The sequence below is a fragment of the Tursiops truncatus genome, chromosome 6 (assembly GCF_011762595.2).
Source record: "Tursiops truncatus isolate mTurTru1 chromosome 6, mTurTru1.mat.Y, whole genome shotgun sequence".
Classification (NCBI taxonomy): domain Eukaryota; kingdom Metazoa; phylum Chordata; class Mammalia; order Artiodactyla; family Delphinidae; genus Tursiops; species Tursiops truncatus.
Window position 1 is genome coordinate 38,715,847 of NC_047039.1, and position 14,519 is coordinate 38,730,365.

Here is a 14,519-nt window from a genome sequence, read left to right on the forward strand (position 1 = left end):
GAAATCTGAATAATGTTGGTGGTTTGGATAAATGTCAATATCCTAGGTGTGATATTATACTATAGTTCTTTAAAATGTCACCATTGGGAGAAACTTGGCAAAGTACACAAGAGATAAAAGGGCAACATAAGGCACTCTTGTGGTGATAGAAATTCTCTATATCTTGACTGTATAAGTGTCACACTCATGGTGATATTATACTATAGTTCTGTAAGATATTACTATTGGGGGAAATTGGGTAAAGGGTACTTGAGGTCATTCTGCATTAACTGCATGTGAATCTACAATTATCTCAAAACTTAAAGTTTTATTAAAAAATAGAATTCAGCCAATTAAAATAAATGTTTAGGAATTATATAAATGACCAGGGATGAATACTGAAGCCATTAACAACAGAACTAATCTTATTACTAAATAACTATGGGAATTATGATTTCAGAATATTATAAATTGAGATAATATAAAACTATGAAAAAAAAACTGGAAGTTATAAGAAGAGCATGAGAGTGATTTTAAAACTCTAGGTCACCATCTTTTACAGAAAAGAGAAAATTTATCAACTGTCACTGATTAAAATAAAATCATGTAGTTTAAAAGTATGTCACAAATATCTTAATAGTTTTTATTATATTTTAACATTACAGACATCTCGGGAAAAAATATTTCTTCCAGAGAAAAATTATTTATTTTAATTTAAGAAGTTTCATTTTAGATTAGTTTTGTTGTATTACATTTAAGTAAAATTAAACATAACACATATAATATCTCAGTACAGTGCCTGATATAATAATAACATCCCTGGACCTATGAAAGAAAGGTAAGGAGGTAATACGCTGTAGTTGGAAGAGTTAATATAATTTTTGGAATAGTAAAGAATTGGATTTGCATCTCTGATTTCATACTTATTGGCTGAGAGTCCTAGAGCAGGTATTGACTTTATCTGAAACTCAGTTTCATTTTCTCTAAATTAGATCAACACTGCTCATTACAAGATTTTTATAAGGATTGAATGAGGAAATACAGGAACAGCTTGAACACAGTGCTTGGCACAAATTCTGCTTTCTGCCTTGAAGTTAAAAATTGATTAAGTTCCCAGTAACTATTAATTCCTTCCTTCCTTCCCCTGTTATATTCCATTATATTCAGTATATCTTAATTAAATTCACTGGGAACTGCAGAGTGTATTTAGAATAATTTCTATTTAAAGTGGCTAAATGTTAAGAAAAGAACCAGATTCAACTGTCATCTTCTACTATCTAGAAATCTCTCAGAGACCCTCAAGCACACAGGCTACACTAACTATAAGTTACCATTTATTTCTTACTGGGAATTTTGTGAAACTTCTCAAGTTTACCAGGGACAATTTTCTTGTTGAACAACATATTGAAAATCCCTGAGATGGCTAAACAAAAGATAAGGCTGTAAACAAAATATCAGTACTGACATGATGTACCAATTTGCTTTCCGCTGGTAGACAATATGTTGTTGGCAGGGACTAGCCAAACAATTTATATACTTCTCCCTTCCAGTCAGGCAGCATCTGGTTTGCAATGGAAGACTGAACATTTGTCTGCTTTCTCTACCCGCAACTATCCTCCCCATATGTACTCACAGAAGTAAAGAAAACTTCTAAATCCAATTAATAAAATTACAGACCATTAGGCAAAATATGGTACATTTTCTCTCATTAATCAGGAGTTAAAGAGTAAAAAAATCTGCTTCCAGCACAAGTGATGATGCAGGCAAAACAGCAGTCATCCAGGTTTGCTGACTGGCTCCACTCCTTCGTATAACTTTGGTTTGCTGTTCTACTTTGTCACTCACTGAGGGCACACTGGTAAATTGGCTCTGCATCTAGTGACTTGTTTCCCAGCAGGGGATCCTCCTGACACTACCTGCTGAGGTCATTGTGAAAACCATCTGATCTGGAGAACTTTCAAAGATTAAACAGGTAGTCAGAGCACGGCCAAGCACAGTCAATGTATGAACCACCTGCCTCCTCAGGGAAAGTAACCTGGATAGAGGCAGCACATCCCTCTTAGCAATTAGATCTATATAACAGCTATCAGCTGCACAATGGTTGGTTCGTTGTTACGACAGGTGGCATATCATCTACCAATCACAATTCTGGTGTGTGTTTTCATGAGTCCATGACCCAGCCTCTTGAAATTGCATGCAAATTTTGGTTAACCTATTACTTAAGATAGGATTTTTTTAAATCAGGGAGTATTTAAACAATTTAAACACTATCTTGATCTAATTGATATTTATAGAATACCTGATCTAATTGATATTATCTTGATCTAATTGATATTTATAGAATACTTTACCCAACAAATGCACTAAACACATTTTTTTCAAGGTCACATAGGATTTTAACAAAGTAGACCATAATGAGGGCCATAAAATAATTCTCAGCAACCTTCAACACTGTTAACTCTAACAGTGTATATTACCTGAACAGAGTGGAATTAAATGAGAAATCCATAAAACCAAAATGTGTTCTGTTACGCAGAAAGTCACATTGGCAAATTAAACAATTCTGTTCCAAATATCACGTAGGTCAATGAACAAATCACAAGAAAAAATAAGAAAATAGTTTGAAGTGAATGATAATGAAAATACAACATGTCAAAATATGTGGGATGCAGCTTAAACAGGTTAGAGGGAAATTTGGGACTAAAAATGCTTAGGTACGATGAAAGTGTTAATATTAATTACCTATATTTCTACCTCAAGAAGATAATGAAAGAAGAGCAAAATAAACTCAAAGTTAGTATTGAATATAAGGAAGAAAATAATAGAGATAAGAAATCAAGTAGCAAATAGAAAAACAATAGAAGGGACCAACAAAGACAAAACTTGATTCCTTATAAAGAGTAGAAATTGGGCTTCCCTGGCGGCGCAGTGGTTGACAGTCTGCCTGCCGATGCGGGGGACACGGGTTCGTGCCCCGGTCCGGGAAGATTCCACGTGCCGCAGAGCGGCTGGGCCCATGAGCCATGGCTGCTAAGCCTGCGCGTCCGGAGCCTGTGCTCCGCAACGGGAGTGGCCACAACAGCGAGAGGCCCGCATACCACAAAAAAAAAAAAAAGAGTAGAAATTGATAAATCCTAAAAATGTTTGGGAAAGACACAAATTAACACTATCAGGAACAAAAGAGAGAGTATTATAAAGGATAGTGAGGTAAATTCAAACAACTTATGACAAACTCAACAAATTAAATGAAATGGATGAAATGGATGAATGCCTTAGAAATCATAACTTACCGTAACGGATACAAAGAGAACTAGAAAATCTTTTTAAGAAATTAAATCCATAATCAATAAATTTCTCACAAAGAAAATCCCAGTACAAAATTGTTTCACAGAAGAAATAATCCCAATCTTATACATATGCTTCAGAAAATATAAAAGGACTCAAACAACTCATTTTATAGGGCCAACAGAGCACTGAAAACAAAATGTCAAAAGAAGTCACATAATAAGTTTACAAGTGGATATCCCTCATGACTGTAAACAAAGATATACTTGATAAAATATTATCAATGGAATAACACAATTTATAAAGCAAATGATGTGTCATAATAAAGTGGATCTATCCCAAGAGTAAAAGGATAATTTAACATTTTTAAATCAATCATTGCAATTCACCCTGTTAACAAATTAAAAAGAGAAAATAAAGGACAAAAATCATATTAAAAAATTTATGACCACATCCATTCATGGTAGTAACTTCCAGAAAATTAAGACTAGAAGGAAGTTACATCTGATAAAGAGCATCTATGGCAAACCTAGACCTAACATCACTCACTTATTACGGTAAAAAAAAAAAAAATGTTTTCCACAAAGATTGCAAAACAGGCAATGATGTTTGTTCTCAGCAATTCTATTGTGTTCTACTAGAGAGTCCAGACTTTGAATAAAACAAGAAAGCAAAATGCCTAAAGTTTGGAAGGTAGAGAAGTAAAACTATCTTAATTCATACATAGCATGTTTGTTCATGTAGATTGATACATATAACCGTGGAACAAAACAGAAGCCTAGTAGTTGACCCCAATACATTTAATTAATTTTCTTTTTACAAAGGGGCGAAGGTAATTCAATGGGGAAAGGAAGGTCTTTCACAAATTTTCCTGGAATTGCTAAATAAATATATGGAAAGAAATGAATCTTGACAGCTACTTTTCAAAATGAAAAACTAAATAAAAATAACTCAAGTTGGGATGTATAACTAAATGTGAAATCTAAAAGCTCCTAGAAGAAAATATGGGAGAATGGACTCACAAATTTAAATAGGAAAATTCTTTTTAGACAGAATGAGGTCATAAAAATCACTAGCCGTAAAAGAAAAATAAAATGATAATTTGGACTACATCAAAATATTGCACTTCTGCTCTTCAAAAGATATAATTAAGAAAATGATTATACAACCACAGAATAGGAGAGCATGTTCACAATTCATAAACATAACAAAGAACTTGTGTTCAGAATGTATCAAGATCTGATAAAAATCAATAATAAAAATCAAACAACCCAATTGCAAAAGATAAGCTAAAGACTTGAACACTTTAAAAAGGAAAATATACACATGTCCAATAAGCACATAAAAAGGCTCAGCATTAATCAACAGGAAAATGATAACATCACAGTGTGAGCTACAACATCACATCCACAGAAACGGTTAAAATTAAAATGACTAAGAACAGAAAATGTTGAGCAGATATGGAGCAATGGGAACTCACACACGTTGTTGAGAGTATAAAATGTACAATTTTGAAAACCTGAAAGTATCTTAGAAAGTTAAACATACACTTAATGCTATGACTGTGGCAGGAGGCCAACTAGAGCAGGTGACCATAGGTTGACCCCTGAGCTGGACCCAGGCAACTGGATGTTCCTCACCCCCTCCACTGTCCTTAGAAAGTTCTTTCTGCCCACTGTTCCCCAGTGGGAGCCATTTTTCAAGGACTCAGGCTTGAGGGAGCAATGTGTCATTGAGACCATCTGGATGGTATATGTGACAGAACACAGTTAAGACCTCTATATAAACTTTTGAGATTCTAACAGGCAGGTGCAGAGATCTATTTGTCCTGTGGCCGCCAAAGACAAGCTGTGTATGTAAGTAAGTTGCCTTATTTATTAAACCTGCAACCTATCAATTTGGAGGACACTGCCTTTTTCTTTGGTTCCTCCCTTCCCTCTAGGCTCAGGGTCAGTTTCAGATTTCATCTGGGAAGCTCCCAAGTTATCAAACCAACCATGACATTCCTATACATTTACCCAAGAGAATAAAAATACCCATCAACAAAAAGACTTGTATGAGATGTTTAGAGCAGTTGTATTCATAATAGGACAAGGCTAAAAAAAATCCCCAGATTCTGTTAACAGAAGAGTGAATAAACAAATTATAGCATATTTATACAAGGGAATACAATTATTCCCATTAAAAAGAATAGGAACTAGCCTTCCAAAAATGAACTACTAATATGTATGTCTACATGGGTGAACTGAAGAAGAGAAGCCAGACACTAAAGAAGGAAAGACACCCCCTCAAGAATCTTGGGGGCAACATAGACAATAACATGGAGGAACAAACTATCGGGTTAGCTAAAAAGTTCTTTTGGGATTTTCTGTAAGATGTTTTTGGCCAACCAATAATAATAGTTTGCATTCACTGTCCTAAACCCAATACATACATTATTTCATTTAATTCTAACTATATGTAGTAGGTTTTGTGATTCCCATTTTATAGATGATACATTTTAGGAAAAAAGGGGTTAAGTATATGTTCAACATAAGAGGGGATTAAGTAGCAGATTCAGTATGGCAGCCCAGTTCTGTCTAAATTTTAATCCCTACACACTGAAAACTATCCCACTGACCTACAGTTCATTTCTACTGTTGCCCCAGTTTTCCAATCAAACGTGCAACCTATTGTCTTTCTATTCTAAGGGAAACCGACTTCCAATTAACGTCCTCTTGACTGAAACAGTGAAAAAGAGATTGTCACTCTTTCTTTGCATATAAACACTGAGGACCACCATTTTTTATATCGAGATTTTTAATATACAATAGTACAGATAATAATATAAAAAATACCTGTGAATATAGAATTCAGAGGTGACAAAACTAAGTTTGTGCAATAAATACTTAAAACTAGTTTTGTAATAAAAGAAATAAAACAATAAATGATAATAAAGTAACATATGCCCCAATTTCAAAAACTCCCTGGAAACAATCACTCTAATGAATTATATGTGTAGATTATCAGTCTATTTTTATGCTTTTACATCCATATGTAAGTAACAATAAATAATATATGCTATTATATGAATGCCTTGATAGAATTGATGAGAGCAGTATCTTGGCTTTTTGAGGATATAAAAACATTTAGAATCCTGTCAACTGTACTCTTTATATAAATATATAATTATTTTGCATAAAAATCTAAATATTTGTCGAGTATTAAATATTAATCTTTCTACAATAAGTATAAGGCAAAACACAAAATATTTTTTTCTGACCCAGAGACTATTGTTAGCACTCTTTATCTTGTGAATACATGAGCATCTTGTTGATAGATGTTTGCAACCTCAAAAATGTTTACTATCTACTGAAACAATTAAAAAATAGAAAAAAGTAGATTTTTAAAATTCAGAATTATAAATTTAGAATTTAGAATTCTAATTAGAAATTAAAATTACTTAGAATATAGAAGTATATAAAATTATATATTTATAAATTTAGAAAAATTAGAATTGCATTAATTCATTGTAACCCAAATTTAAACTGCTATTAATCAATACTATTTGTAGTTCCACAATTCTAAAACAGATTTTTTTTTTCACATTTTACTAATTATCTATTCTGGAGCTTCATAAAATTGATATACACGTTAATTGTACTTACTGTTTCTTTTCTTCTCTTTTTCTCTGAAAAGAAACATGATGTTAGTAAATGATGGGGTATTGTATCCTTGATGGAATTTTGTACCTAGGATACATAATCAATTTATTTTAAGTTTTAATTTCTTGTCATAAAACAAAATATTTTTAGTTACTTTCACCATATTTGGGGTGTTCAAATTGATGCCATATTTTATACTTACTTTGTTAAAAGGATTTGGATGCCTTTCTCCAATTAAATTGGCTCCAGAATTCCATTGGGAATGACTACAGCTATTTGTTGTTTGGGTTTATTTCACATAAAAAGTTAAATCATGGTAATTTAGGGAACTTACATATCCTTTGTAATTTTTTCTTCATCAACATGGGATTTTCTTGTTTGCTTGTTTTTTACAAACTTTTCCTTAAAGGGAAGGTACATTTTACTCCCTCACACTTTTCATTTTTATGCTTTCTTCAAAAATTAGAAATATATGGGGCTTCCCTGGTGGTGCAGTGGTTAAGAATCTGCCTCCAATGCAGGGGACATGGGTTCAAACCCTGGTCCAGGAAGATCCCACATGCCACGGAGCAACTGAGCCTGTGTGCCACAACTACTGAGGTTGCGCTCCAGAGCCCGCGAGCCACCACTACTGAGACCATGTGCCACAACTACTGAAGCCCATGTGCCTAGAGCCCATGCTGTGCAACAAGACAAGCCACCACAATGAGAAGCCCGTGCACCACAACTAAGACCCAATGCAGCCAAAAATAAATAAATAAATATTTTTTTTAAATTAGAAATAGAAAAAAATAAAGTGCACCAAAATCTGGAATGGCATTGTTATTAAAAGCAGAAGCTCTCAATCTAACTACCTGCATCCAAATCCTGAATGCACCTGCCAAGCTGTGCAGGATTGGGTAAATTTTTTGTCTTCTCAACTTTAGTTTTCTTACTTGCCATAGAAGGATTATAAAATTTCTATAATATTTTAAGGTATATAACATGTTAATCAAGCAGTGCACACAGCACAGACGTTGACGGCCAGTCAAAACTGAAAGTTAGATGTTTTACTATGACTACAATCAAGAGAATTTTTTTGAATTTTATTTTATTTTTTTTACACAGCAGGTTCTCATTAGTTATCTATTTTATACACATCAGTGTATACATGTCAATCCCAATCTCCCAATTCATCCCACCACCACCACACCCCCACTTTCCCACCTTTGTGCCCATACGTTTGTTCTCTACATCTGCCTTGCAAACCAGTTTTCTGCCTTGCAAGCCAGTTCATCTGTACCATTTTTCTAGATTCCACATATATGTGTTAATATACAATATTTTTCTCTGACTTACTTCACTCAGTATGACAGTCTCTAGGTCCATCCACATCTCTACAAATGACCCAATTTCATTCCTATTTATGGCTGAGTAATATTCCATTGTATATATGTACCACAACTTCTTTATCCACTCATCTGTCGATGGGCATTTAGGTTGCTTCCATGACCTGGCTATTGTAAATAGGGCTGCAAGCAACATTGGGGTGTATGTGTCTTTTTGAATTATGGTTTTCTCTGGGTATATGCCCAGTAGTGGGATGGCTGGGTCACAAGGTAATTCTCTTTTTAGATTTTTAAGGAACCTCCATACTGTTCTCCATAGTGGCTGTATCAATTTACATTCCCACCAACAATGCAAGAGGGTTCCCTTTTCTCCACACCCTCTCCAGCACTTGTTGTTTGTAGATTTTCTGATGATGCCCATTCTAACTGGTGTGAGGTGCTACCACACTGTAGTTTTGATTTTCATTTCTCTAATAATGAGTGATGTTGAGCAGCTTTTCATGTGCCTACTGGCCATCTGTGTGTCTTCTTTGGAGAAATGTCTATTTAGGTCTTCTGCCCATTTTTTGATTGGGTTGTTTGTTTTTTTAATACTGAGCTGCATGAGCTGTTTATATATTTTGGAGATTAATCCTTTGTCCATTGATTCATTTGCAAATATTTTCTCCCATTCTGAGGGTTCAAAAAGAATTTTTTGAGAGCCAAATTTTCATGACATTTCACACTTTTTCCTCATATTTGAAGACTTAATGTTTATTAGAGGATTACTAATTAACCAGCTTAACAAACACATTATTTTTTTAATCTAATTTATATTATAATTATATAATACATTACTAAAATAAAATTTTAATAAAGTCAAAAAAATTTTAAGTATGCACTTATCTGCTCTCTTTTTACTTCTAATTTTTACTTATTACATTTCTCTCTCTTTTTTTCTTAATTTGATCTGTCAGGATTTTTCTATTTTATTATGCTTTTTAAAAATAAGCTCAAGGACATGTTTATAATATGTTCCCTTTTATATTTTCTAGTGCATTCATTTATACTTTTATCTTTATTATTTCCTATTTTGACTTTCCTTGAATATATTTTATTGTTCTTTTTTAATTGACTTGAATGTTTAATTTGTTTAATTGTATGACAGGATAAGTACTTCAGAAATACAAAGTTATGCCTTTTCTATTTTCAGTTCTGATGTATATATATATATATATATTTTTTTTTAATATGACATTGATTTCCACTTCTGTTCTGGATGTTCCTATTCATTATTCAGAACCACCTATGAATGTTGGAATTGGTTTGCATTATTTGCACTCTGTATAAATTACCTTCAGTAGGAGAATGAATTATGGGTCCCAGTCTTTTACTCTTCCCTATATTCACACCTTTAATCATAACTTTATTGTTCTAGAGACAGAGTGTGATTTTCTGCCCCTTGATTTTTGGGCTTTTCCATGGGAATTCCTTAGACCAAAGGTGATTGGAAATGATACAATTAGAGACTTGATATGTGCTTGTGCAGTTGAGCTTTCACTTTTATGTTTCTACAATCCATTAAAAGAATATGTACTGGAGAACCTATTGAACTAAGCCCAGCCTAGCCCAGTGGAAAAACTCAGCCAAAATCCATCAATCTTAGCTCACTCATAGATTCTGCACCAAAAATACATCAATGTTGTTTCAAGCTACTACATTTCAGGTAGTTTATTAGTCAGCATTGTTACGGCAATAGTTAATACACTCAGAAATTGCTACCTAGAAATGAGGTCCTGTGGTAATAAAATTCTAAAATGTGTGACAGTGGACCTGGGACCATGTGGAAAGCATTGTGGAAACAGTTAAAGCAGCTATAAAAACGGTGACCTGTATGAGTGGGAAAACGTTTCGTTAAAACCATGGCTTGTGATAATGTGGAAAGGATAAAATCTACCTAATGATCTTGTAAAGGTGGAAAGGGGTAATTTTAAGGAGATTCTGAAAATGTGTGCTGTTACTAGATGCATTTGATAAGGTACTAAAAGAATTATGCTCAGAAAGAAACTGTCCAGTTTGCAAACAGAATTTGAAGAGAGTACAGTCAGGCCAGAAGTTTCAGGGATGGAAGATAAAACTATTTCTCACCAAATCGGCTTCAGGAAAGAGACCAAATATGGAAAAGTGGGTGGGGATAGTGCCTGTAAAGCATGGCCTCAGGGAAAAGACAAAACCAAGAGTATCACTGGAAAGCCCACTTATAAAAACTCTGAAAGGATTAATTGAGCACCTCAGAGCTACTCTCAGCCAAAGAAGATTCTAGAATGGTTAACAGTGTGGTTCCATGGAAGTCTGATGCACCCAGCACTTTTATCATTGATATAAAAAAAAAATCCACAACATTTATGAAAATGTTGAATTGGCAAAAGCCCTGAGAGCCTGGACTAAAGGAGACTGAAACCATTTGAGAGATAAAAACTCTCTGGGTTTCTAAATTCTTACAGGCAGACAGCAGACTGTGAAAGCTGACCAGGCACCAAAATAAGTGTTTTCCTTAGCTTCAGGGCAGAGGTAAGCCCATTTTTCCTGTAAAGGGATGGATAGTAAATATTTTAGGCTTGCTTGGCCACATGTGGTCTCTGCATATTGTTCTTGGCTTTGGTTTTGTCTTTTACAAGTCTTTCAAACATAAAAACCTTCCTTAGTTCCCAGATCATAAAAAAAGACAGGGCTAGATCTAGCTCAATGGGCCATCCTGTGCAGGCCCTACTCTAGAGTGTATGGACCAGACAACATTTGCCCAAGAGAATTTCAGAATTCTAAATGACCAGTGAATTCTGGTTAGACAGACAAGGAAGACTTTATTCAAGGCTACTGCAGTAGGGGAGAGAGGCCTGAGCTCAGATTTAACACAGTTCCATGGAAACAAATGGTGGGAGAGTTCTTCATAGCTGTGATGAAGGGAATTCTGGGCCATCTGTGCTTGCTAACTGACTTCTTCCAAAGGAAAAGTGAACTTTCTCCTGTTTCCATGACAGAGGTAGTCTTAAAACTCAGTTCAGGGTGCACCACAGAGACTGTAAGACAGTGCTGCCTCTTCTTTAATGATTACTTTCTAAAGGGACAGCTCTCAGGTCTTTGAGAAACACACTCCTGGGTTGTAAACTGGCAAGAGGATTTTTAAAAGAATTGCATTTAAAAGAGGCAGAGAAAGGATTTAGAGTTGTAAGTTTTCTCAAATAAATGCTCTAAAATAAGGGAGGGGAATGACCACTGTGTTTAGGCCATCCGGCTGGGGTGAGGGAAAAAGAGGGAGGTCAGAGGCCAAGAGGCAGGAAGAAGCCTGTCTCAGGTTTATTCAAGCCGAAAGAAATATTAAAGTCATCTTGATTAGAAACAATTAGCATTATATTAAAAGTTAGTATAAAAAATTAAACATGTACATAACTTATAACCTACCAAGTCTACTCCCAGTATATACCCTGTAGATATTCTCATATCTGTGCAAATGTAACTGTTTTAATGCATGAAGTAAAATCCTAAAGCAAACTTTTCAGGAAGCAAAATTATGTTTGTCTTCTTGTCCCTTTCATTTGGTCTTCTGGGATAGCTCATCTCCTGCCCTATGATGAAGTTAATCCCCTACATTTCTGATCACTTTTAGACAATATAAAATGTTCTCAAATCATTTAAAGTCACACTATTTAGTCTTAATTTTGTCATTAAAATGTCCTGCCCCATGTAATACTCAAAACTTTAACACTGGTTTAAAGTCAAAACTTTCCCTTTTCTCCCAGTTGGGAGAGGAGCTTATAATTTGTCTTTCCTCTTTACCTTCAGAGGAAAATAGAAAGAAAAAGAGGAATGAAGGAGAATGAGTTAAGAACTTTCTCACTGATGAGTAATGTGGAAATTTGGCTTCAGTTCACTTTGGAATGGACATATGTTTAAAAATGTCTCTTCTTTTCATATTGTTTATGTTTTCCTTTGCTGTGCAAAAGGTTTTAAGTTTCATTAGGTCCCATTTGTTTATTTTTGTTCTTATTTCCATTTCTCTAGGAGGTGGGTCAAAAAGGATCTTGCTGTGATTTATGTCAAAGAGTGTTCCTCCTATGATTTTCTCTAAGAGTTTTATAGTGTCTGGCCTTACATTTAGGTCTTTAATCCATTATGAGTTTATTTTTGTGTAGGGTGTTAGGAAGTGTTCTAATTTCATTCTTTTACATGTAGCTGTCTAGTTCTCCCAGCCCCACTTATGGAAGAAGCTGTCTTTTCTCCATTGTATATTCTTGCCTCCTTTGTCAAAGATAAGGTGACCATATATGCGTGGGTTTATCTCTGGGCTTTCTATCCTGTTCCATTGATCTATATTTCTGTTTTTGTGCCAGTACCATACTGTCTTGATTACTGTAGCTTTGTAGTATAGTCTGAAGTCCAGAAGCCTGATTCCTCCAGCTCCGTTTTTCTTTCTCAAGATTGCTTTGGCTATTCAGGGTCTTTTGTGTTTCCATACAAATTGTGAGAAATTTTTTGTTCTAGTTCTGTGAAAAATGCCTAGAGGGGTGGGATGGGGAGGGTGGGAGGGAGACTCAAGATGGAGAGGATATGGGGATATATGTATACATACAGCTGATTCACTCTGTTGTACAGCAGAAACTAACACAGCATTGTAAAGCAATTATACTACAATAAAGATGTTGAAAAAAACAGCTGTCTCTTCTTCTTATGATAAAGGTACCCTCATTGGCTTTGCAGCATCACCAGTGTCCCTGCTTCCTTTCCCATTCCAACTGCCTCCTGGATGCATAGCCATTTGGCAGTACCCCCTCCGCTGAAGATGAGATCTCTTCTCCCCAGAAGGACTGACATGTTACTTTGGAGTTGAAATTAAAATTTTTTAAAAATCTCTATCTCAGCCTTCTGGGCCAAAAGGAAAAAGAAAAATAATAAGGATACTTAATTTAGCTACACCATATTTGACTAAATTTTAAGAGAAAAGAAGTGGAAGAGGAAAGCAGTATGAAGGACATGTACAGGAAGATAAGACAATAGACACACAAAAACAGAGAGATAAATACAAAGGAGACAGAGGTTCATCAGATCCTGCAGTATATGTTAATTAGTTTTTAAGTCACCCTCTGGTAGTTCTTTAGCTCTGAGTCACAGAATATTTAGCCCCTCAACACACTCCTCTTTGAAACTGCTAATCAATTAGCCATTGTTCACAACTCTTTAGCTCCTAGTTACATGCTAGAAAGTAATTTTTCCAGAAGAGCTTCTACGCTTTTTCTGTTTGTCACTGCATCCTTGTGCTCATTACAATGTCTGGCATATGGTAGGCAGGCATTTAAAACAACTGTTTTGAATTAATAAAGGAAGTAATGTACCCTTCAACCTAAAGGGAAGGAAGTTACACTCTGATCACTGTGATGGAGGTACAATAATATCACTAGATGAAATAAGTTAGAGGTAATATCTTGCCCACAGGCTAAAGGTATATTCATTCCTTTTAATTCCCCACACTTATACTGTGCACCCATTAAATAAACCTGAATTTCAAAATCTACCTTTGCCTTGGGGGAAAAACTAGTATCACAGTAATACTCCCACAAAGTACAGAAATTCTAGTAGTTTTAACAAGCACAAGTCTAAAAAATATAGAGTCATACTGCCTTGCTTCTAATCCCAGCCAGCTCTATCATATGGGATTATTATAATGTTAATTGTTAAGAACTTAGCCTTGTGTCTAATACATATTAGGTATTTCACATGTATTATCTATAAACATTATTTCACTTTACCATCTGCACAATCCCTAGGGATTGTTTCATGTGTTTGCAAAAACATGACCCTCATAAGCACAAAATGAACTCTATCCTTTCTTCCATTTCTTCTGTGTACCTGTATTAAGTCAGAGTTTAGGTTTTCATTGCCCCCAAACACCCCCACTGGTGTCTACCAGAAATGCCACCACTGCCTGGTAATGTATGCACCAAGACTGCCAAAGTCCAATGTTAGCTTATGTCAATATTAAGGGGGCTAATGACCTTCATTTATAAAACCCAAACGTTCTTATAACCATGGGGCAAAGGTCTAGCATAGTTCCCTTTCAGAGTAGAAGCCATAGGCATCAATGTTATTACACAATTTTTTTCCCAAGAAAAATACAAATATAGGACATTTGATGTTCTTGTTCTCTTTTTATAGTCCTTTATCCTAGAGTTCAAAAATAAATTCATGATTCATGATGAGAGGATATTTGAGAAAGTGATATTATTCTTTGCTCAGTTACTTCATTGGCAGG